Source organism: Chelonia mydas, chromosome 9, assembly GCF_015237465.2.
Source record: "Chelonia mydas isolate rCheMyd1 chromosome 9, rCheMyd1.pri.v2, whole genome shotgun sequence".
Taxonomy (NCBI): domain Eukaryota; kingdom Metazoa; phylum Chordata; order Testudines; family Cheloniidae; genus Chelonia; species Chelonia mydas.
The window spans coordinates 59,122,715-59,144,744 of record NC_057855.1 but is presented as its reverse complement, the minus strand read 5'-3'; the positions used below and the strand labels follow the sequence as shown (position 1 = coordinate 59,144,744).

Here is a 22,030-nt window from a genome sequence, read left to right as displayed (position 1 = left end):
TCTTGAATACTGAGTGCAGATGTGGTCGCTCCAACTCAAAAAAAGATATATTGGAATTGGAAAAGGTTCAGAAAAGGGCAACAAAAATTATTAGGGGTATGGAACGGCTTCCGTATGAGCAGAGATTCATAAGACTGGGACTTTTCAGCTTGGAAAAGAGACGGCTAAGGGGAGATATGATTGAGGTCTAGAAAATCATGACTGGTGTAGAGAAAGTAGATAAGAAAGTGTTGTTTACTACTTCTCATAACACAAGGACTAGGGGTCACCAAATGAAATTAATAGGCAGTAGGTTTAAAACAAATAAAAGGAAATATTTCTTCACACAACACACAGTCAACCTGTGGAACTCTTTGCCAGAGGATGCTGTGAAGGCCAAGACCATAACAGGGTTCAAAAAAGAACTAGATAAATACATGGAGGATAGGTCCATCAATGGCTATTAGCCAGGATGGGCAGGAATGGTGTCCCTAGCCTCTGTTTGCCAGAAGCTGGGAATGAGCAACAGGGGATGGATCACTTGATGATTACCTGTTTATTCCCCCTGGGGTACCTGGCACTGGCCACTGTAGGAAGACAGGATACTGGGCTAGATGGACCTTTGGTCTGACCCGGTAGGGCCATTCTTATGTTCTTATAATATTATGGTACCTACCTTAGAGGAGGGGTGCAAGGTATAATTCCAGTGTTGCCAACTCTCATGATTTTACTGCAAGTCTCACGATATTTGGTGTTTTACTTAAAGCTCCAGCTCTGGGAGTAATGTGACATGGGGAGGATGTCAGCTTGCATTTTAAAAATGTAAATTTCTAGCACTCATGATTGCAGACAAAAAACATGAAAATGTGGCCTGATTGCAACCTAAAGGCTCAAAAACCCAAAGGGCAAGGAAAAGTACCTAACGTTAAAAAAAAAATCCTTGATTTTTACACCAATATGATTTTTATGGAAACTGACTCATGATTTTTGATCACTTGGGATGCCAGACTGTAATGCGTGGAAATGTGAGTAGTGTGTGTATACACAGAGGACGCGGCATTATGATTCTGTTTCTAGTCAGTTTAACTTCTTGGTTCTTCCACATTAGCACAAGGCTGCAACGTTTGTGTTGAAAGAACTACCGGGGAACGTTTAAATCTGAACAATTTTCATTAAAATGTTTCGATTCATAAGAGATTTTGTTTAAAAAGAAATTAACAAAATTACAGTGACAGGATCAAAGCAACTAGTGCTGGAAAGTTTAGCCAGTCAGATCCTTGTGCCTAAATCCATCTGTCTCACATCCTGTTCCCCTGAGACTGTTACCTCATTTCCCTTTGAACACTGCTGCTGATTCTCAAATGCCATCTCTCAGATACTCTTCCACGAATAATCGCTTTGCAGCCAGGATGGGCTTGCCTACAGTAGGGCTTGGTGAATGGGAGAGGTTTGCCTATCAGGATGGGTTATGGGTGTTTGGGTCAATAGATGAGAGAGGAGTATGTTCGGTAGGGGGTGCTGGGTTTTTTCCCCCATCTATTCCCTCGTGGAGAGTGCGTTTGATTTTGGGATAGTGGTAGGAACAGTCCCTGCTCTGGAGGCCACCCCAAATTCATCAGGCTGAGCCCATGAACTCTAAAAGAATTAACTGGGGTACAAGGAAGATTCTCTTCAAGGTATATCTGTCCCATTCCTGCCTGCAAAGGAGATACCAAACATTTCCCCACATAAATCATCGTGGCAAGGAGAACATTCTTTCTCTCCTAGGTGCAGAGCATGCGAGGCAGAGGGGATTACATAGGTCTCCCCAAATCCTCACGCTGGATGGGGAATGGTACCAGCAGCTGCAGGCAACTAGGTAGAAGGGACCATTTTTATCACATCTCTCTAGACGCTCCAGACCTCTCTTACTCCAGGGCACCCCTGCCCAGGAACACTCTCTCTAGCCCTCTGAATTTTCTGGCGCTTGCTTCTCTTATGCTGTCTCCTGGTCTGAGTACCCATCCCCATGCCCCTGCAGGATAATGATGCTAACAGAATTATTTCATGATTCCCTGACCAGAGGGTCCATCCAAGTCCCAAAGTTTTATATTATTTCTTCCGTGTGTGTCCATACATCATCTATCAATCAGTCAGGGTTGCTCATGGACCCTGTGTTTACAGCCCTGACCTATGAAGAACCAATCTGCAAGTTAATATCCAGATCCATGCAGACAACTAGTATCTGTGTCCAGATGCACCAACATCATGGGGGATGCACATTCCTAGCTGTTGTCATTGTCCCTTCCCTGCTCCATAACCTAAGCCTTTGGGCAGGCAAACAGCTGCACAGGGCTGAGTGGGAGAAGGCAAAAATAAGCAGACCCTCCTCTACAGACACAGCTGTAGTCATATCACACTAACTCGTCACTGATGCTATCCGAATGTCAGCTATCGAAATGGAAGGTCCCAGGGCACCACGCAAGTACCAACTACTTGCTTTACCATGTCAGTAGCCAAGAAAACCAATAGCCAGAGCAAGTGCGTGGAGTGCTTTGCAGTGTTAACCATCGGGACTGTTACCAGCATGGCTGCTACAACAGTCACACCTCTTCTGTTGGCCCCCTGTGCAGACAGGAGATTCCTACATTACACAAGATGAAGTGACCATCTTATCTCACAGCCAGCACCATGCTGCGGGAAGCTAGCTAACAGCCTGAGCTGTCATCAACCCTCACAAGTTACCAATCCCCTACATCCCCAAAATGCCATTTTACAATCCTTTGCTGCCTTGCCCTGGCAGGGCCCATCTCTCCATTTATCGACGAGGATACAAGGAAGAGAATTTGACACATACTATCCATTTCCACATTGGTGCCAAGGTTCTCTCATCAGCTTTACAGTGTCAGAACACTAAAGAATGATCACCCAGCTTGGGTGCTAATGGCTTCTCTGGGAGACCCCATGGTTTGATGGGGAAATGCCTGGATCCAGAGAAAAGAAAGCTCTAGTGCCCTTTGTGTCCCAAGATTGGCATGTCACCGGGTGCTTAGATGTGGCAGTTTCCCCGTACAGTCACTCATTCAGGAATGATTCCCATAGAAACGCAGTAAGCGGCATTCTTGAGTACCCCCTCACCCTCCGACGTTGGGCTCTCAGCCTTAAGAAATGCACCACCTGCCATGCCATTTGCTAGTCCCCAGAATGCACTGCCTGTTATTCTGCATTGTTTATTGCAGGGACACCTATGGAGCATATGCACTTTCAACTGCATTTACCCTAGGGACTGTCTGCATCTAAAACTGAATTGGCTGAAGGAATATCAGCACTCATCCATGCTGCCAATCAAGCAAGCATTTATCTGCTAACAGAAACAAGTTTAGTTCAAGGAAGCAGCCAGAGTCAGGCATGAATTACAGCAGCCCTTGGCCAGCTCTCTTTAGTTGACATTCTCACGAGCTTTCCCCACTACACAGACACGGGAGACCAAACATCAGGGCGCTAGAGCACGGTTCTGTGCCTGATTACCCTGCCTATGCTGGCCAGGGTACACTATGTTAGTGCCTTGCTAGCAAGAAGAGGCTGAAGCACTAGTACAAAAAGATAAGTAAATGAGTTGAAACAAAAAAGGCAGGTTTCAGAGTAGCAGCCGTGTTAGTCTGTATCTGCAAAAAGAACAGGAGGACTTGTGGCACCTTAGAGACAGATGCCACTCCATTTTGCATATTTCAGGGAGGCTCTGGGTTGAACAGCTGTTTGCCTTCAGTTCCGCATCCTATGATATGGATGCAGCTGACCAGGAAAGAACAGCTCAGATGGGAAATACATTTCCTTACATGCAGGGCCGGCTCTAGGATTTTTGCCACCCCAAGCAAAAAAATTTTTGGCTGCCCCTGCTTTTTTTTCGTGCCTCCCTGCCCCCGGCTCCACCCCAACTCTGCCCCTTCCCCAAATCCCTGGCCCCGCCTCCTCCCCCAGGCATGCCACATTTCCCCCTCCCCCATTGCTTCCTACAGCTCCCCCACCCCACAACCTCCCGCCCTAGCTCGTCTCCGCACCGCCTGCTCCCCTGAACACGCTGCCGCTCTGCTTCTCCCCCATCCCTCACAGGCGAGGGAGGAGCAGCGCGTTCAGGGGAGCAGGCGGAGTGGAGGTGAGCAAGGGTGTGTGGGGGGGGAAGCACAGGAAGTAACGGGGTGGGGAGGTTAGAGGAACCGCTCCCCACCCCAGCTCACCTCCGCTCCATCACCGCTGCCTCCCTCGAGCGCGACCCCGCTCGGCTTCTCCTCCCTCCCTCCCAGGCTTGCCGCGCGAAAGAGGGAGGGGGGAGAAGCGGAGTGGCGGCGGCGCACTCAGGGGAGCAGGCGGAGGTGAGCTGGGGCGGCGGGGGCACATTTCTAGGGGTGGCATGGCCGGCGCCGGAACACTTGATTAACTCCCCATCAAGCATATTGAGAGCTACAACACAACAGGACGGCAGAGCTGCATTGGGGAAGTTTTATGCATGTTGACAAATCTCCTGGGTATTTGTCTCATCTCGCATTTCATCTGGAAGCATGCAAATGAGGGGAACAAGTGAAAACAATGTGCATTTTTTCCCCTCCTCCTAGGAAGTGACAGCTACATTACTGTGAAGCTCAGTCTCGGCACCTGGAGAATCACTAATGAAATGGTAAAGTAGGAGTCAGACACAGAAACAGCCATCAACCCCAGGGAACGAGCCTTGTGCAAAATAGGAAAGCTTTTATGTTAATTTAAACTACACCATCCTGATCTGGCCTCTCACAGGCAAACACTGGGATTTACCAACCACACTGCAGAGGCTCCAGATTCCTTTTACACTGATCGCAGCAGACTGTTTAATCGTGTGTTTGTGAGCGCACACTACAGGAAATGCATACAAAAGCCAAACCCTTCTATTGTAATGGTCTTTTTCCACCACAGTCTGAATAAGAAATAAGCAGCTATTCCATTCTGGTTGCAACATCAGGTGAAGGAAAAGTAAATGTTGTATTCCTTTAAGCATCTATATGACACTGAGTTTAGAACCACCTATAAACGTACATTTGCATTGCTCTCCAATATCACACCTTTCATCCAGAAGCACATGACAGCACTTGTGCATGTGCATATTATTATACTTATGCATTCAAATGTGCACACACACTGTGGAGATATCCATGTGATCAAATGGGGAGGTGGAGCAGGGTGACCAGCTGCTCCAGCCCTGAAGGGGTTGGAAAAGCCCTGCAGAGGGCTGAGGCTGGGGAAAGGAGTAAAACCCCGGCTGATTGGGGGAAGTGGCAGCAGCTGGGGGCCACGCCCCAATCAGGGCCCAGCTGGCTCTATAAAGGCTTTGAGCCAGAAGTTCCAAAAGAGACTCTCTCTCTAGCTTGGAGAGAGAGGGACCTGGCTGCAAGGGCTGAGAAAGTACCTAGATTGGGAGCAGGGCTGGGGAAGGCCAAGGGAGCCGGGGAGCTCGGGCCTAGGAAAGCCCCAGGCTGCAGGCCTGGGAAGGCCTATTAGGTATGGGGGTTGCAGGGTCAGCCACGGGCAGGCAGAGGCAGCAAGTCCAAACCCCCTCGCCTGTGATGAGTGGCTTATACTGCAGTCTGCCCCAGGGAGTGGGGGCTAGTTGGTGACGGACAGTAGCCTAAGTCTGAGGTGAGGTAGGGATAGTGGGTGGGAGGTCCCCTGGGAGGGGGAGACCCAGAACTGTGGGGGTACAGCCAGGGGCCAGCACCCAAGACAAGGGCACCAGGGTCTGGGAGGGACATAGGGGCCAGGGGTGGTGAGACACCAGCCTGAAGAGGGCACTCTGGAGGCTGGAACGCTAATTCCCTGAGACGACCAGCAGGAGGCACCGCCGGTGAGTCTGCGTCCGGTTACAGGAGGCATGTGAACTATTTCCCATGAGGGCTGCCATCCAAGTAGTGAAAAGGCCCAAACCTCCTTAGCATGCGAGGCCTAACAAGATCACAGGAAGTGGTGGACTTGCAGTGGGATCACAGTTCAGGTGTACTAACAGAGCTGGGGGGATGGGGGAGAATGCTCTCTTTTGGGCATTGTAAATAATCAGCTGGCTCTGCTCAGTCCCCAGACTAGGATAAAAAAAGTGTCTCTACCCCAGGACAGCTCTCTGTCCTCAACCATTTCAGACTGCAGATGGGATTTTCACTTCCCAATCAGCCATGCGGACATGCTGCCAGACTGCACTGTCGAAATTCTATTTTCTCCATCTTTTGTTCTTATGACTTCATCTTAAAGGAAAAAGAAAAGGAACTCTGAGAACTCCAGCAATAAGGGAATAGCACCAGCACCGGCCTAGTGGCATTCGAAAGATAATTATAATGGATGTGAATTCTTTTATTCTGATGTACTATAAACATCTGACTTTTAGAATACACTAGGAGCCTGCATGCAACCAAAGAGTAAATTTATCATAGGACCTGCATCAAAGGAGGGACTTGTCAAGTGATGCACTGGCTGGGAGTCCACGAAGGAGCAGCCATGGAGCATAAACACATGCTCCGGCACCAGAAGCATACAGATCAGAAGTTTGTCTCAAGAGGAAATGTGTGTGTCTTCCAGATTTAAGGTCAGAGGAAATGGAAGATTTTGGGCTCCCTGCTCCAAGGCCCCTGGAGAGGCAGCCAAGTTCACATATTCACGAGTTGCCTGCGTAAAACAGACTCCCAAGTTTGTAAATCTGAAGCAGGGTTGTATAGCAGGAAGATGTCATGACCCTTTGTTTTTCCACACAGATCAATGGTCTGTACAACCTAAAGGTCCGGCTGCCTTGATTTACATCTCTGCTGCCCTCTTTCATAAGTTTTTCTCAGCAATCAAGGAGCTGCAGCTGAAACACAAACACGCCAGCAGGGCGGAGGCTCTGAGCTTTTAGAAGTGCTGGTTCAATCCCAGCAGGAGCAGAGTTCAAGTTGACTCTGGAAGGAGGCAATGCACAATCTATACCCCCATTGGAGAGAACAGGCCCATTTTTTCCCTGTAAGGAAGCAATGTGCTTTCTCTGAAGACCAGGGAGCGGAGTTTAAAAAAATCAGCATCCTACATGCCTCTTCAGGCATCTGGTAACACAGCATGGTCAGGGAGGCACTTCAAAGAGAGCTGCTGAAGGACTGATATGAGGAGCCCAAGAATACTAAGGAACACAGAGAATGCACTGCAGTCAAGCTCGTGTGCCCTTCTGGAGCACACAGTGTACAGGGGTAATGGGCAGAGTCACTAATTACCACAATGCTCAGCTGCTAATGTAGCTTCACTTAGTAATAAACTGAGGGTTCCTAATGTCCCTTTCATTCCAATTACACACACACACACACACCCCTCTGCTGACCTATTTGGGGAGCTAGTAATACCATATTCCAGTCGGTCCACATTCTGTGCTGCTAAAGGCAAAGATTCCAGTTTGGGATTGTACTACAAGCACAAAAAGCAGAGCAAGTGATGCCACAGCTTGTGACAAAGTTCCTCCTCTGCCTTGGTGGGTCCTTCACTTTCCGGCGGATTTGCTTGCCTCAGAGGTTCATGGCAGCCCTCAGTTTGGCCACTTTTGCCACTGGCTCAAACCTGCCATTCACTCAGCTAAGCATGGGGGGAAAGGAGGAGAACAATCCCCACAATTGCTGTTGTCCCACCTAGTGGGTCAGGGACAGGCCAGAGACCTTCCCCTCTTATATGACTCTCAGTCCAGGTCAACTCCTCGTGTCAAATAGGGAGTTAGCGGAATGGGAGGAACCTGGGCCTGCCCTCTACTCTGGGTTCCAGCCCAGGGCCCTGTGGATCGCAGCTGTCTACAATGTCTCCTGTAACACCTGTGTGACAACTACAACTCCCCGGGCCACTTCCCCAGGACCTCCCCCCAGGACCTTCTTTGTCCTCACCGCAGGACCTTCTTCCTGATGGCGTTTGTATTCCTCAGTCCTCCAGCAGCACATCCTCACACTCCCAGCTCCTTACGTGCCTCTCCCTAACTGAAGGGAGGTCTTTTTTTTTAACCAGGTGCCCTGATTATCCTGCCTGCCTTAATTGGTTCTAATAGCTTCCTAATTGGCTCCAAGTGTCCTAATTAGCCTGCTTGCCTTAATTGGTTCTAGCAGGTTCCTGATTGTTCTGGAATAGTCCCTGTTATTTTACCCAGGGAAAAGGGACCTGCTTAATCTGGGGCTAATGTATCCACCTTCCACCACTCTCCTGTAGCTAACTGGCCTGACCCTGTCACAAGCTCCACAGGCGGAGATAGGGGTGTCTGCAGGGGCATTGCCCCCCGAAACTATATATGTTGATAAAAAATTACTAATGTTTTCTATGCACCTGTGATTCCTTACGTGAGGGGCAAAGCCAAATGGAACCCAACTTTCAGAGTAACAGCCGTGTTAGTCTATATTCGCAAAAAGAAAAGGAGTACTTGTGGCACCTTAGAGACTAACCAATTAACTGTCTCCCATATGTCTGCCCCTCACAGCTGGTATCTGTGTGATCGGGATTTGCAGATGATGCAACAATACGCAACTGCCTCATTAGCAGCTAGCTATTTGCAATTGATTTAGAGGACGTGTTAGTGTGTAAGAGTGCTGATACTGCAGTGCAAACAGACACATATGTGAAGAGCTCAGTTACCAACAAGTTCAGGAGTATACTCCCAAATATTGTAATCTATACATTACAACAAAGAGCGCTCAAATGCATGGCTAGCCTTTCATACAGTTCAGTGCCGCTGGTAGGTGGTACCGCATCTTTGATGCCATCATTGGTACTTCCTCCCATACGGCATGAGCACTACTTTAAAACATTGCAACGAACCTTTTAAAGTTTTAACGTCAAGTGAAATAACTTGATGGCCTTATCAAAAAGCCAGGAAACCTAAAATGGACATTCGGAAGTTTTTTTGTGAAAGTGACCGTGGTACCGTCGGTGCCTGTGCCACAGCAGGATTTCACAGAACTTCCAGCCCAGGCCCTGTCACCACCTGCCTCGGTTCTAGACCCCTTATCATTTCAAGTACAGCAAGAGATTAGATGCAGTGAGTATGGGTTCTCTTAGCACAGGTCTGACTGAAGATGGCATGAGAACCTAACTGTTCCCTGCGAAAAAAATCAGTGGGCCTATTCAACCACATCTGTCTGGTTTTCGAAGGAGAATGTTTGGGAAGCACAACTGTTCTTTTTCAGTTTTCCATTACAAGAAATTTCCTTCGGTTGAATGGAATATTCAACAAGATGCTGTGTTCTACTTTCCATGCCGTTGCTTCCACTCTGAGAAGGGCTATGTGGATAATTAAGGTAATCAAAAAAGGTGTGCAGAACTGCAAAAAACTCTGAAAAATTGTCTTTTTAACATGCTATTTCCCAGGTTCATGTGAAATGTATGGAAAAGTGGCAATGCTTCAAACACAGTGAAGAAACAAGATCAGTAGCAGTGAAGCTTTCAGCAAGTCATAAAAGTAGTATAGACAGAAACCAGGATTACTTTATAAAGATTTGTGATATTGTCAAGTTACTTTCGAAGCTTGGTTATTATTTCGGGGACATGAGGAGGGAAAGAAATCTAAATTGAAAGGGAATTTTCTTTAATTTTATAATTTCTTTTCAAAGTATGATGCCACTTTCAAGAAAATACAGGCAAATTACTTAACTACACAAGCCTTATCTTTCAAAATGAAGTGCTAGAGATTTGTGCAGATTTAGTTTGCAAAGAAATAGTATGAGACTGATTTCTTTGCTGTAATTTCAGATGAGGCGAGGTCATTTAAAACAGAGCAGCTTTCAGTTTGTATCTGATATGGTTTGTGTGCTTCTTCAATTGCTCGCCTTCCTGAAATGCAAATGGCATTTATACTGCAATAAGAAAATCTTTGGAGACAACTGGATTACAGAATCTGTAGATAGTTGCACAGTCTTATGATGAAAACAACAAGGAGTCCGGTGGCACCTTAAAGACTAACAGATTTATTTGAGCATAAGCTTTTGTGGGTAAAAACCTCACTTCTTCAGATGCATGGAGTGAAAGTTACAGATGCAGACATAAATATACTGACACATGAAGAGAAGGGAGTTACCTCACAAGTAGAGAACCAGTGTTGACAGGGCCAATTCGATCAGGGTGGATGTAGTCCACTCTCAACAATAGATGAGGAGGTGTCAATTCCAGGAGAGGCAAAGCTGCTTCTGTAATGAGCCAGCCACTCCCAGTCCCTATTCAAGCCCAAATTAATGGTGTTAAATTTGCAAATGAATTTTAGTTCTGCTGTTTCTCTTTGAAGTCTGTTTCTGAAGTTTTTTTGTTCAAGTATAGCTACTTTCAAATCTGTTATAGAATGTACAGGAAGATTGAAGTGTTCTCCTACTGGCTTTTGTGTGTTACCATTCCTGATGTTTGATTTTTGTTCATTTATTCTTTTACGTAGGGACTGTCCGGTTTGGCCAATGTATATGGCAGAGGGGCATTGCTGGCACATGATGGCATATATAACATTAGTAGACATGCAGGTGAATGAGCCTCTGATGGTATGGCTGATGTGGTTGTGTACTCTGATGGTGTCACTAGAGTGGATATGGGGACAGAGTAGGCAATGAGGTTTGCTACAAGGATTGGTTCCTGAGTTAGTGTTTCTATGGTGTGGTGTGTAGTTGCTGGTGAGTATTTGCTTCAGGTCACAGACAGTCCTGTCTGTAAGCGAGGACTGGCCTGTCTCCCAAGGTCTGTGAGAGTGAGGGATCGTTTTCCAGGATCGTTGTAGATCGTTGATAATGTGCTGGAGAGGTTTTAGCTGGGGGCTGTACGTGATGGCCAGTGGTGTTCTGTTATTTTCCTTGTGGGGCCTGTCCTGTAGTAGGTGATTTCTGGGTACCCATCTTGCTCTGTCAGTCTGTTTCCTCACTTCCCCAGGTGGGTACTATAGTTTTCAGAATGCTTGATAAAGATCTTGTAGGTGTTTGTCTCTGTCTGAGGGATTGGAGCAAATTCAGTTGTATCTTAGGGCTTGGCTTTAGACAATGGATCGTGTGATGTGTCCTGGATGGAAGCTGGAGGCATGTAGGTAAGTATAGTGATCAGTAGGTTTCCGGTATAGGGTGGTGTTTATGTGACCATCACTTATTTGCACTGTAGTGTCCAGGAAGTGGATCTCGTGTGGACTGGTCCAGGCTGAGGTTGATGGTGGGGTGGAAATTGTTGAAATCCAGGTGGAATTCTTCAAGGGCCTCCTTCCCGTGGATCCATATGATGAAGATGTCATCAATGCCGCGCAAGTAGAGTAGGGGTACTAGGGGATGAGAGCTGAGGAAGCGTTGCTCTAAGTCAGCCATAAAAATGTTGGCATACTGTGCGACCATGTGGGTACCTGTAGCAGTGCTGCTGATTTGAAGGTATAAGTTGTCTCCAAATCTGAAATGGTTGTGGGTGAGGACAAAGTCACAAAGCTCTGCCACCATGTGTACTGTGGCCTCATCAGGGATACTGTTCTTGACAGCTTGTAGTCCATCCTCATGTGGAATATTGGTATAAAGAGCTTCTACATCCATGGAGGCTGGATGGTGTTTTCAGGAAGACCACAAATGCATTGTAGTTTCCTCAGGAAGTCGGTGGTGTCTCGAAGATAGCTAGGAGTGCTGGTAGCATAGGGCCTGAGGAGAGAGTCCAAATAGTCAGATAATCCTGCTGTCAGGGTGCCAATGCCTGAGATGATGAGGCATCCAGGATTTCCAGGTTTATGGATCTTGGGTAGCAGATAGAATACCCCTGGTCAGGGCTCTGGGGGTGTGTCCGTGTAGATTTGTTCCCGTGCTGTAGCAGGGATTTTCCTGAGTAAATACTGATTTTCCTGATTTTTTTGTAGTCTTATGATGGTCCTTCTGTGATGTCAGGACATGTAGCTGGGGTTCAGCACTGAATGAAAGAAGACCATCCAACTGCAATGTATGTACATTGTATGGCACACAAACTCAACTTCATCCTCATGGGATGCTGTAAAGTAAGTTGAAGTCCTGGGGGCTCTCAATATAACTGAGAAATTGTATTCAGTCTTTTTGGAACCAAGCAATTAGAGTTTTTGCAACATGCAGACAGCTTTAGGTCTTAAGTGTCAAGAGATCATGCAGCCCAGTGACATGCATTGGCCATGTAAAATTAAAAGTGTGTTTGCAGTAAAACCACAATACAGTACCATCATGGGGTGTCTTAAAGAACTCAGCGAACAAGGCAAAAAGTGGTCTGTAGAAGCAAGCGGCCTTTATCACATGTGGAGTTTCATTCATTGCATGATTATCTTTCAGCATATTATGAAAGTTGTTTGTGTCTCTCACAAAGGACTTCAAGGTGTTGGTACCATGCTTGCAAAAGCTTCGTCTATCATAGGAAAAATGAAAGTGTACTTTGAAAAATGCAGAAGTGAAGAGGGCTGGAATGAAACACGGAAAGAAATCTCAGAATTCTGCCAAGACCACAACATTGCAGTGCCAGATGAAGACACTTCAACCAAGAAAAAAGAAGAAGAATTGTAAAAGCCTCGGCAACTCTTACCGACTTCATTGTCCCAATAACTGTGGGTCAAAGAGAGCATGTAGAAGAGGCAACAAACATTCATGAAATGCCCGAGACTATAAGTGCTCCTGAAAAAAAACAGGTGAGATCAGTAGTTACACCTTCCTGTTTTGGATTGCATAATTGTAGAATTAGAGAGACGATTCTCAAAAGAATCAATGGAAATTGCTGAAGTCTGTGATTCAGTGTTAAGTTGTGACAAAAATGGCATTCAGCCATTCTTGCAGAAATATGCATTCCCACTCATCATAAATCCTCACTTTGCAGCTGGAGAAATGGACCTTTTTGCCAATACTGAATCTCTTGTTACTTTTCAAAGAGTTAAAAAGAAATACCTCAAATCATGTACCCGAATTATTACAAACTCATTCAGTTAGCTCTCACATTGCCAGTTGGAACGGCCACATCGCCAAAAGTTTTTCTGCTACGCAGGGCTGGCTCTAGGTTTTTTGCCACCCCAAGCGAAAATTTTGACGCCCCAAGCTCAGGTGGGGCTGGGGCTCACAGGCGGCGCTGGAAGCGGAGGGAGTGATGTCACCTTCTCCCAGCGCCTGCAAGGGCTTTACCCCCTCCCCCGGCCGGCTGCGCAGAGAAGCCTCGATAGAAGCGGTGGCACAAGGCAGCGCAGCAGCCAGTGCGCAGATGAGGTGGCGCAGCCCCAACTCCCCGGCAGGACTCGCCCTCTCCTCCCCAGGTAGTGGCTGGGCCCTGGCAGCTCAGCATCCCGGGGCTGGGGCTTCCCCTTCCTGCTGCGGCCGGGGGCGCGGCGCCCTCGCCCCGTTTAAGTGGCGCAGCTCCAAGAGCGCACCTGCCCCGAAGAAAAGAGTGGCCGGAATGCTGCCCCTGGAATTGTGCCGCCCCAAGCACGTGCTTGCTTTGCTGGTGCCTGGAGCCGGTCCTGCTGCTACAGGACGGATTAGAAACTGGTTGTGTTCAAAGATGAGAAAAGAAACATTTTCTTCACCGGCTCTTCTTTACATAAAGGCCGATTTAACTGCAAGACTGATTCCTAAGAACATTATGGGTGTTTACGCTAACCGAAGGGAAAGAGGACTGCAACTAAATTAAAGTAAATACAGTAGTTCTAGACAGTACCGGGTTTACAATGGCTCAAAAGGGGCCCCGGCCTGGCCTGCTCCACTTGTGCTGCGCCCGGAGCAGCTGGGTCCTCTCCACCCCCCGGCTCCTCCCCCCACCGCTTGCTCCTCTTGGCCGGCAGGCCAGCTGAGGGCTTCTCTCTGCCCCAGACCCTGCCCACTGGCCCCTCCCCTCGCCCACTGCTTGCTCCTCTTGGCCAGCGGCCAGCTGAGGGCTCCTCTATGCCCCCGTCGCCAGCAGGCAGCTGCCGATGGAGATGGGGGCGGAGAGGAGCCCTCAGCCTCTACTGCTCCGGGGCGGTGACCGTCCGCTTCGGGCTCCCCGGGGGTGGGGCCCGCCTCTCCCTGCTGCTCTGCAGAAGCAGCAGGCTGGGAAGTTGATGGCTGTCTCCACCCCCCAGCCCATGCAAGGAAACGGCTCCTCCACTGTGGGCACCTCCAGTGCCAGGCAGGTAGGGGTGGGTGGAGCCCTGGTGGACGGGGACAATCTGTGCTCCTGAGCTTCAGCTGTCCTGCCCCCAGCACTGTGCTGGGAGGGGGGATCCCTGCTCTGTTCTGGCTCAGCAGGACCAGAGCGCAGGGCATGAGGGAGTTGGTCTGTGGGGGGGATGCTGGGCTGTGATGGGGTGGGAGGCACTGGGCAGTGGGGGGAGGTGTGTGTGTTTTGGGGTCTTAGGCAGTGGGGGTCTGTTGGGGGGCACTGTGTAGTTGTGGTGGTGGGGCTGTAGGAAAGGGTACTGGGCAGTGGGGGTGGGGGAGATCTGTGCATGAGGAGCCCTAGGGAGTGGTAGTTGTATATGGGGTGCTGGGTAGTTGTGGTAGGCCTGAAGGTGTGTGGGGGGGTCTAGGCTGGGGTGGTGGTGTGCAGGGCGCTGTACATTGTGTGTGGGGGGTGCTGGGTGAGGGGGCTGTGTGGCACTGCATGGACCCACCCCTGAGGGGAAGGGGCATGCTGGCAGCACAGGGCCAGGTGGGCCAGTGTGTATCTGGCAACTGACACTTTGTATATAGTGCCCTTGCACTGGGCAGAGCGCGGCCGCCCCCGCCATGCCATGCCCCATTGCCCCTGGCCAGCCTCTTGCTCCGGGGACCAGCCTCCCCACTCCAACGTTCCATTGCCCCCATGGGGGACCACAAATATCTTTGGCACCAGGCCCACAAAAGATTAATTCGGCCCTGGTTCTATATTAAGACAATGTTTATGTAGCTCTAAAACTAGGGATAGTAACATGAAAGTGTTCGATTCTGTTTTGTGTTAGCTGGTAAACATATCAAATAATTAAATTAAAACTAGAAATCAAGAGTGATTAAATAATAAACATACAATGTGATTTCAAGTACATTGTAATTTAAATACCAGTAATAATCAGTACATTCAAAAGTCAGACCTATATTCAGAGCCATCCCTAGGGGACGGTGAATCGGGGCGACCGCTTCAGGCCCCGTGCTTTGGGAGGCGCCAGGGGCCAGCGCCACTGGCCAGCACCACATGGGCGGCAGGTGAAGTGCAGGCTCGGGGAGCCTACCTCCAGCCCCGCCCCTTCCACCGGAGGGAGAGAGCAGCGGGTGGGAGAGCGCGCAGCAGCGGCACTGCAGCCTCCCCAGTCCCCTGGAGCCCAGCAGCGGCGCTGAAGCAGGGCCCTGGGGGGGAGGAGAGGGCGGAGTGTGGAGGGGGCCATGCCTGGGTGTTTTGGGAGGCACCGCCTCCCCTACCGGCCCCAGCACGGTCAGTCCCAGAAATGACATCACTTCTGCCCCAGACCCCATACACCCCCTGCCTATACCTATTAAGCCCTCTGCCCCGCCCAATAAAGGAGTCAAACTCCACCTATGCACAGCGCATAGTGGAGGCCTAACTCACGCCGTACTTTGTGAATAGGCTTGGAAGTACTAGATTTTTTTTTTTTTTTGGTAAATGTCTATTTCATCATATACACTAAAACTGATGAAAAATATTTCCATCAATACCTGAAATTTACAGAGGAAAAGTGAGAAAAATTGTGCTTGAGAAGCTGATTTGTGGATATTTACTGTGTATATTTTGACAGGTGATGTTGACAATTTGTGTTTCAATGGTTATAAAAAACTCTTGTGAACTCAGTGTCGACTGTCATTAAATCATCATCATCTGCCCGTCCCCACATAACTTCCCCCCACACCTATGAAATTTTAAAAACAAAAATCTAAATTTTTTAAAATAAACATTGACATTATCTGTCAAAACTGTTTAAAAAAAAATCAAATTCTGCCAACTCTATTTATGACTGATGAATTAGGCTAGCTTCTCTTACCCCAGGAAGAACAGACTGGGCTTTGCTAACTGTCAGGATACATCCGCACATCGTCTCTGGGTACTTGGCACTGAAGAGCCTACAGAAGCAACAGAATTCTCAAACTATCTGAACCAACACAAAATTCTTTGCTAAGGCGATGTTAAGGTTCCAGGCCCATGCCTGGACATTGAGTGCATGTCATCTTTAATCCTGTTAAGAGTTAAAAGAAAAAGAAAAAACCCTCATTCAAATGCTCCAGGGAACGCAGAGCTGAGTTTGTGCTTCCCAAAAAATACCAAGAGTTTAAGGAGTTGCATTCTACCAGTGACCACCAAAATGAGAATGCATTAGTCATCTTCATACCATAGTGGTTATGCCGCTGAACAATATGCACAGAGCACAGATAAGAGTAGCATATATTCCTAATTAGAAGGCAATCCAGAATCAAGAACATGCAGAGGTATGAAAGTAAGTATTTAAAAAACAAAACAGATTTTGGCAGGGATATAAACTCTCCTGCTTGTGAGTTTAAGCTGTCCTCCGACTCATGGCTTTGGGCAGAAACACCCCCTATGATCAAGGTTATGAACTTATTTCACCACCAACCAGTGCAGGTTTCTTACACCTTCCTCTGAAGGATCTGATCCTGGCTGCTGTCAGAGACAGGACGCTCATCTAGATGGGCCCCGGTCTGATCAAGTCTGGCAATTCCCATGTATCTTAAGCATCCCCAGTCCTCTTTAAGGGCTAGATCCTGCTAGCCATGGGTCGATAGGAGCATATTAGCATTATTATTAATCTTGCTACTCACCAGGTAGTAGATTATTTTTCCTCTCTGGCCACTGAACCACATCACAGGTAATTTGATGGGCTACCTCAGTGTGGACACAGCAAATTTTCCTATGATCTGCTGACCCATATGCTGCCCATGCACCACCTCTGCTGAATTTCACAGAGATGCCTGCCTGTGGAAGTGAGTTCACCTGGACTTGATTAGACACATCCGTCTGAACTCGTCACACAGGAATAGCCTATGATGGACTCTGCTGATACCAGGGTTTGGACACAAAGTTTTCCCCGTTCTCTATCCATGTCTTGCAGAGTTTTTGGCAGGGATATAAACCCTCCTGTACAACAGATTCTGTTCAGGTCCTCCGAACAGGAGGTCAGTGCCAGCCCCATCTCCAGCACATCCTCACTCTACGCCCAAACAGCCCCATGGGGCTGGAGGTTGAGCCCCACCGAGCAGCATCTGTGTAGTCTCCCCATGGCCTGCACCTGCCTTTAGAGCAGAACTGAAGTGATTCTGCCGACTTTAGGACCCTACATGCCCACAGCTGATGCAGCAAGAAGTGGCCTAACATCATCATGCAAAACGGTCCAGAAGTGTGAACTTAAAGTGCTGCAGCTCTCCTCCTTCAGTGTCACCTATACACTCCATCAGCATCTAGATTCTCATCATGCACCTGAGCAAATGAAATCAGGGCAAACAGACGGTACAGAGAAAAATCAGGTACATCTGATCAAGAAGAATCAGACAAAGGCTGGTACAAGTAACTGATTCAAAACCATTAGCAATGCAGTAAGAGTGGCCTATTCCCAGCATGCAACAGTCCCAGCAGGGAGATATTCCTCTTTAAAATAAATAAATATAATCCAGCCAACAGCATCTCCTCCGGGCATGTTTCTTTTGTAACTCCCCTGGCCAGTCTGAGTCCATCTGAGCTCCTTTTACATGAAGTAGAGCAGAAAGGGCAGAGCGCCTTCACTCTTGGCCAGTCAGTACCACTTGCCAGGAGACAGGCACAGTGCTGGAGATCCCTTTCTGAGGGGGATGGAGGCGTCCATCTGCAGACTTGACCTGGCAGCCTGGGTGTGTTATGCTTGTGTAGAGCTCGCATCCGAGACATTACGGAAAGGTTGCCAAAGCTCATCTATCCCTCTGACCACTACCCTGTGCTGTTCATTCACGTGGGTACTAATGAGATTGTCAGTATGACCCTGAGCAGATTAGCAGTGAATATAGGGCTCAGAAAGTAGAGGTGAAGGAGTCAGGGGCGCAGGTGTATTAAATGTAAAGGTTATGTATTATTGTGGCTTTGGATGACCAAAGGACTATACTGAACAACGTGGCAGACTAGTATGATCTTTGGAAAAACATGTGCAAATTGGAATTCCTGAGAAATGTCTGGGGGGAGGCGAACACAAATGCCCACCAGTGGTTATTCAGAACCCCACCATTTTGAAGCTATGCCCTGAGAAGAGAACCACTGTCTGCTGATTACCTGTTCCTTAAAGTTGGAGAGTGAAGGCCCAAGCTATACAAGGAAACAAGCGCAGCCTGTGTGCTTGTTCTGAGCTGAGGCTGTTATGAACTCGTAAACACAGTTTAAAGAACTGACTCTTATCAAAGCACTCTTTGGAGTTGGGAGAGATCTCTGGTAAGCTTATTAGCAGGTGTGTAGGTTCTTCTATTGTTTTTAACAGATTTTCTCTGTAATGCTTTCACCTTAAGAATAAACGTGCTTGCTTATAAAGAGCTGTATTGCAACTCATAGCTGCTGGCAGTTATGTTCTTCATAGCCTTTGAAGAGTAAGCAAAGTGAAGATGCTGGTCTGGTTAGGCAATCTGGCTTGCAGGGTATAACACAAGGAGCTGTACAGCCTGGAAAACACCCGGTGAGAAAGGAGAGAGAGATGGGTCTCTGTCCAAGAAAGGTGATAGCTGAGGAGCCAGGAGCCTACAGTAGGTGCCCTCACTGGACCACAGAGGGGAGAGTCAGGTACAGGTGCAGCTACCCTGGACTGTGACACTAGGCATAACAAAAGTGACCTTGACAGAGGACTAGAAGTAGTGGGGAGAGGGGGGTGGAAAATTACAATAGAGTCATCGGAGCAACAAGAGGAAAACAGGGGGGAAGTAGCTCAACATCTTCAAAGTCTATACACAAATGCAAGAAGTAAGGGGAACAAACAGGATAAACTGGAAGCCTTAGTTCACAAGCTACATTGTGTCTTAACTGGCATCACAGATTTGATGGGATAAATTTCATTATTGAAAGACTCATATAGAGGGAAGGACAGGGAAAAAGGGAAGATGTTGCATTATATATCAATAATATATACACTTGTTCTGAGGTCCAGAAGAAGGTGGGAAGCAGAGCAGCTGAAAGTCTCTGGGTAACAAAGGGGAAAAACAAGGGCGACATCATGGTAGGCGTCTATTATAAACCACCAAATCTAGGAGGAAGAGGTGTATGAGGCATTTCTAGAACAAACAGAAATAGCCAAAACACAAGATCTGGTAGTAATGGGGGACTTCAACTAACCAGACATCTGTTGAAAAAGTAATATGGCAAAACACAAAATGCCTGATAAGTTCTTAGTGTGTTGGAGACAACTTCTTGTTTCAGGAGGTGGAGAAAGTAACCATGGAGACAGTCATTTTAGACTTGGGTTGCAAATCTGAGGGCAATTTGAGTGAAAGTGATCATGAAATGACAGATTTCATGATTCTAAAGAAAGGAAGGAGAGACTGGTATAGCATGGGTAGATGGCAAATGCCTAGAAGACCTCGACTTTGCTGACAACAAAAATGATTAGGGGTATGAAACAGCTGCCGTATGAGGAGAGATTAATAAGAATTGGAATGCAGCTTGGAAAAGAGATGACTAAGGGGGGGATATGATAGAGGACTATAAAATCATGACTGGTGAGGAGAAAGTAAATAAGGAAATGTTATTTACTCCTCCTCCTAACACAACACAAGAACCAAATGAAATTAATAGGCAGCAGGTTTAAAACAAACAAAAGGAAGTATTTTTTCACACAATGCACAGTCAACCTGTGGAACTCCTTGCCAGAGGATGTTGTGAAGGCCAAGACTATAACAGGGTTCAAAAAAGAAATAGATAAATTCATGGAGAATAGGTCCTTCAATGGCTATTAGCCAGGATGGGGAATGGTGTCCCTAGCCTCTGTTTGCCAGAAGCTGGGAATGGGCGACAGGGGATGGATCACTTGATGATTACCTGTTCTGTTCATTCCCTCTGGGGCACCTGGCATTGGCCACTGCCGGAAGACAGGATATTGGGCAAGATGGACCTTTGGTCTGACCCAGTATGGCCTTTCTTATGAGCGGCACCCATGAACAGTTACAAAGAAAGACAGACAACCTGGCAAAAACAGTAGGCCAAGCAGGACTCAAAGTTAATTATGCTAAACAGACATCCTTGAAAACCCAGATGTCAAGCAGTAACATCACATCAGAAAACTCCAAGAAAGTAGATTAGTTCACCTAGCTAGGCAGCATCATATCGGCCAACAGAGACCTCAAGAGAGAGGTGACATCAAGGATAGGAAAGGCATCCACAGCATTTAGTAAACTTAATAATGTATGGATATCAAAGATATATAGCACCAGAACAAAACTAAGAATTTTCAATCCAGACATAATCTCAGTGCTAACATATGGGTGCAAGAGCTGGAGATCTATCAAATTGTTAAGACAGAAAACTAGATGCCTTTGAAAGTAAATGCCTACAAAAGATTCTGGGCACTGGTCGGAAAGACTTCATTATCAATGGAGAGAGATGAGAAATCACCAACCAGTAGCTCATTTCCACCAGAATCAGAAGAAAGCACTGGACATATCTGGGGTATGTACTTCAGATGCCAACACACAGACTCCCACACGAAGCTATCAAGTGGAAACCAGCTGGTGTGAGGAAACAAGGGTGCCGAAGAGAAACATTAACGAGTACTCTTAGCAGGGGGAGCAGAACAGTTGATCTCAACACCATAGAGAAGATAGAAGCAGCAGCAAATGACAGAGAGGAATGGAAATATCTAGTTTCTGCCCTGTGCACCAACACTGGCATGAGAAGGATGTAATGTAATTGATAGATATGACAGTCCTGTCCAAGGGACCAATTTTACCCCCTTCCTTACAGTAACGCATAGCAGGAAAAGCACATGCTGTCCTGGCTGTGCCGTTGGGAGCTGGAATGAATAAGTTACTTAACTTACAGTGACTGGACATTCTTTGAGATGTGCAGTCCCTATTTACATTCCATTGTATGTACTCTATGTGCCCAGAGTCAGAAAATTCTTGAAAGCAGTGACTGTTGGTCCATGCATGTGCCCTCGCTATCCTTGTGCCTCCAACTGAGGAGATAAAGGATGGAGCAGACCGATCACCTCTTCGGTTCCTTCTCTATAGCAAATCCAAGAATGATCCAAAGCAGAGGAGAAAGGAGGGTGGGCAGTGGAATACAGATAGGGACCACACATCTCAAACAACCTCCACTTACTATAAGATAAGTAACTTCTTCGCTGAGTGCTGGTCCCTATGCATATTCCACGGTGGGTGACTGACTAGCAGTACTCAGGTAGAAAGAGGGCGTGAAGATGCAGGTGGCAGAGCCGTTTGGACTACCACTGTCCCAAAGGATGCATCAGCAGAGGAGCTGCTTTTCATATGTCAAGTAGAAGTACTTCTTGAAGTGATGCCATTGAAGTCGCTTGTGCTCTTGTAGAATGAGCCCTCACACCACGAGAGGGACGAAGATGATAGAGTAAGGCACAGCAGAAGATCCATTTAGAGATCCTCTGAGAGGATACAGCTTGACCTCAGACTCGTTCTGCTACAGTGAAAAACAAACAGTCTGGGTTATTTTCTGACTGGCTTCGTTCCTTGCAGGTAAAAGTATAAGGCTCATCACGGGAATGAAGTCTCCTCTCTTCTTCAGATGCATATGGTTTCAAAAACACCCAGAAACAAACAAAACAAAAAACCAACAAACACAGGTAAGTGGATTGACTGGCTCAGGTGAAACTCCAAAATGTCTTTGGCGGGGAATTTAGGATGTAAACGTAATGAGGCTTTGTCTTTATGCAACACGGTGTACGGCGGACCTGCCATCAGTGCTCCGAGCTCACCTACCCTTCTGGCTGAGGTGATGGCCACAAAGAATGCAACTTTGACAGATAGGAGAGAGACAGAAAATATAGCCAGTGGTTTGCAGGGAGGTTTAGTGAGTATCAAAAGAACAAGGTTTAAGTCCCACTGAGAAGTATGTTTCCTTACTGGCAGAAAGGTTCTGATTAATCCTTTCAAGAATCTGCTAGTCAGTGTGTGAG

The 22,030-nt window shown here is 47.4% G+C and overlaps 1 protein-coding gene across 3 annotated transcripts in view; it reads right to left on the bottom strand.

The window, feature by feature from the left end:
- Positions 1–22,030, bottom strand: part of MID2 (midline 2) — a 329,458-nt gene that overhangs the window by 207,765 nt on the left and 99,663 nt on the right. The gene's annotated exons all lie outside the window — the stretch shown is intronic.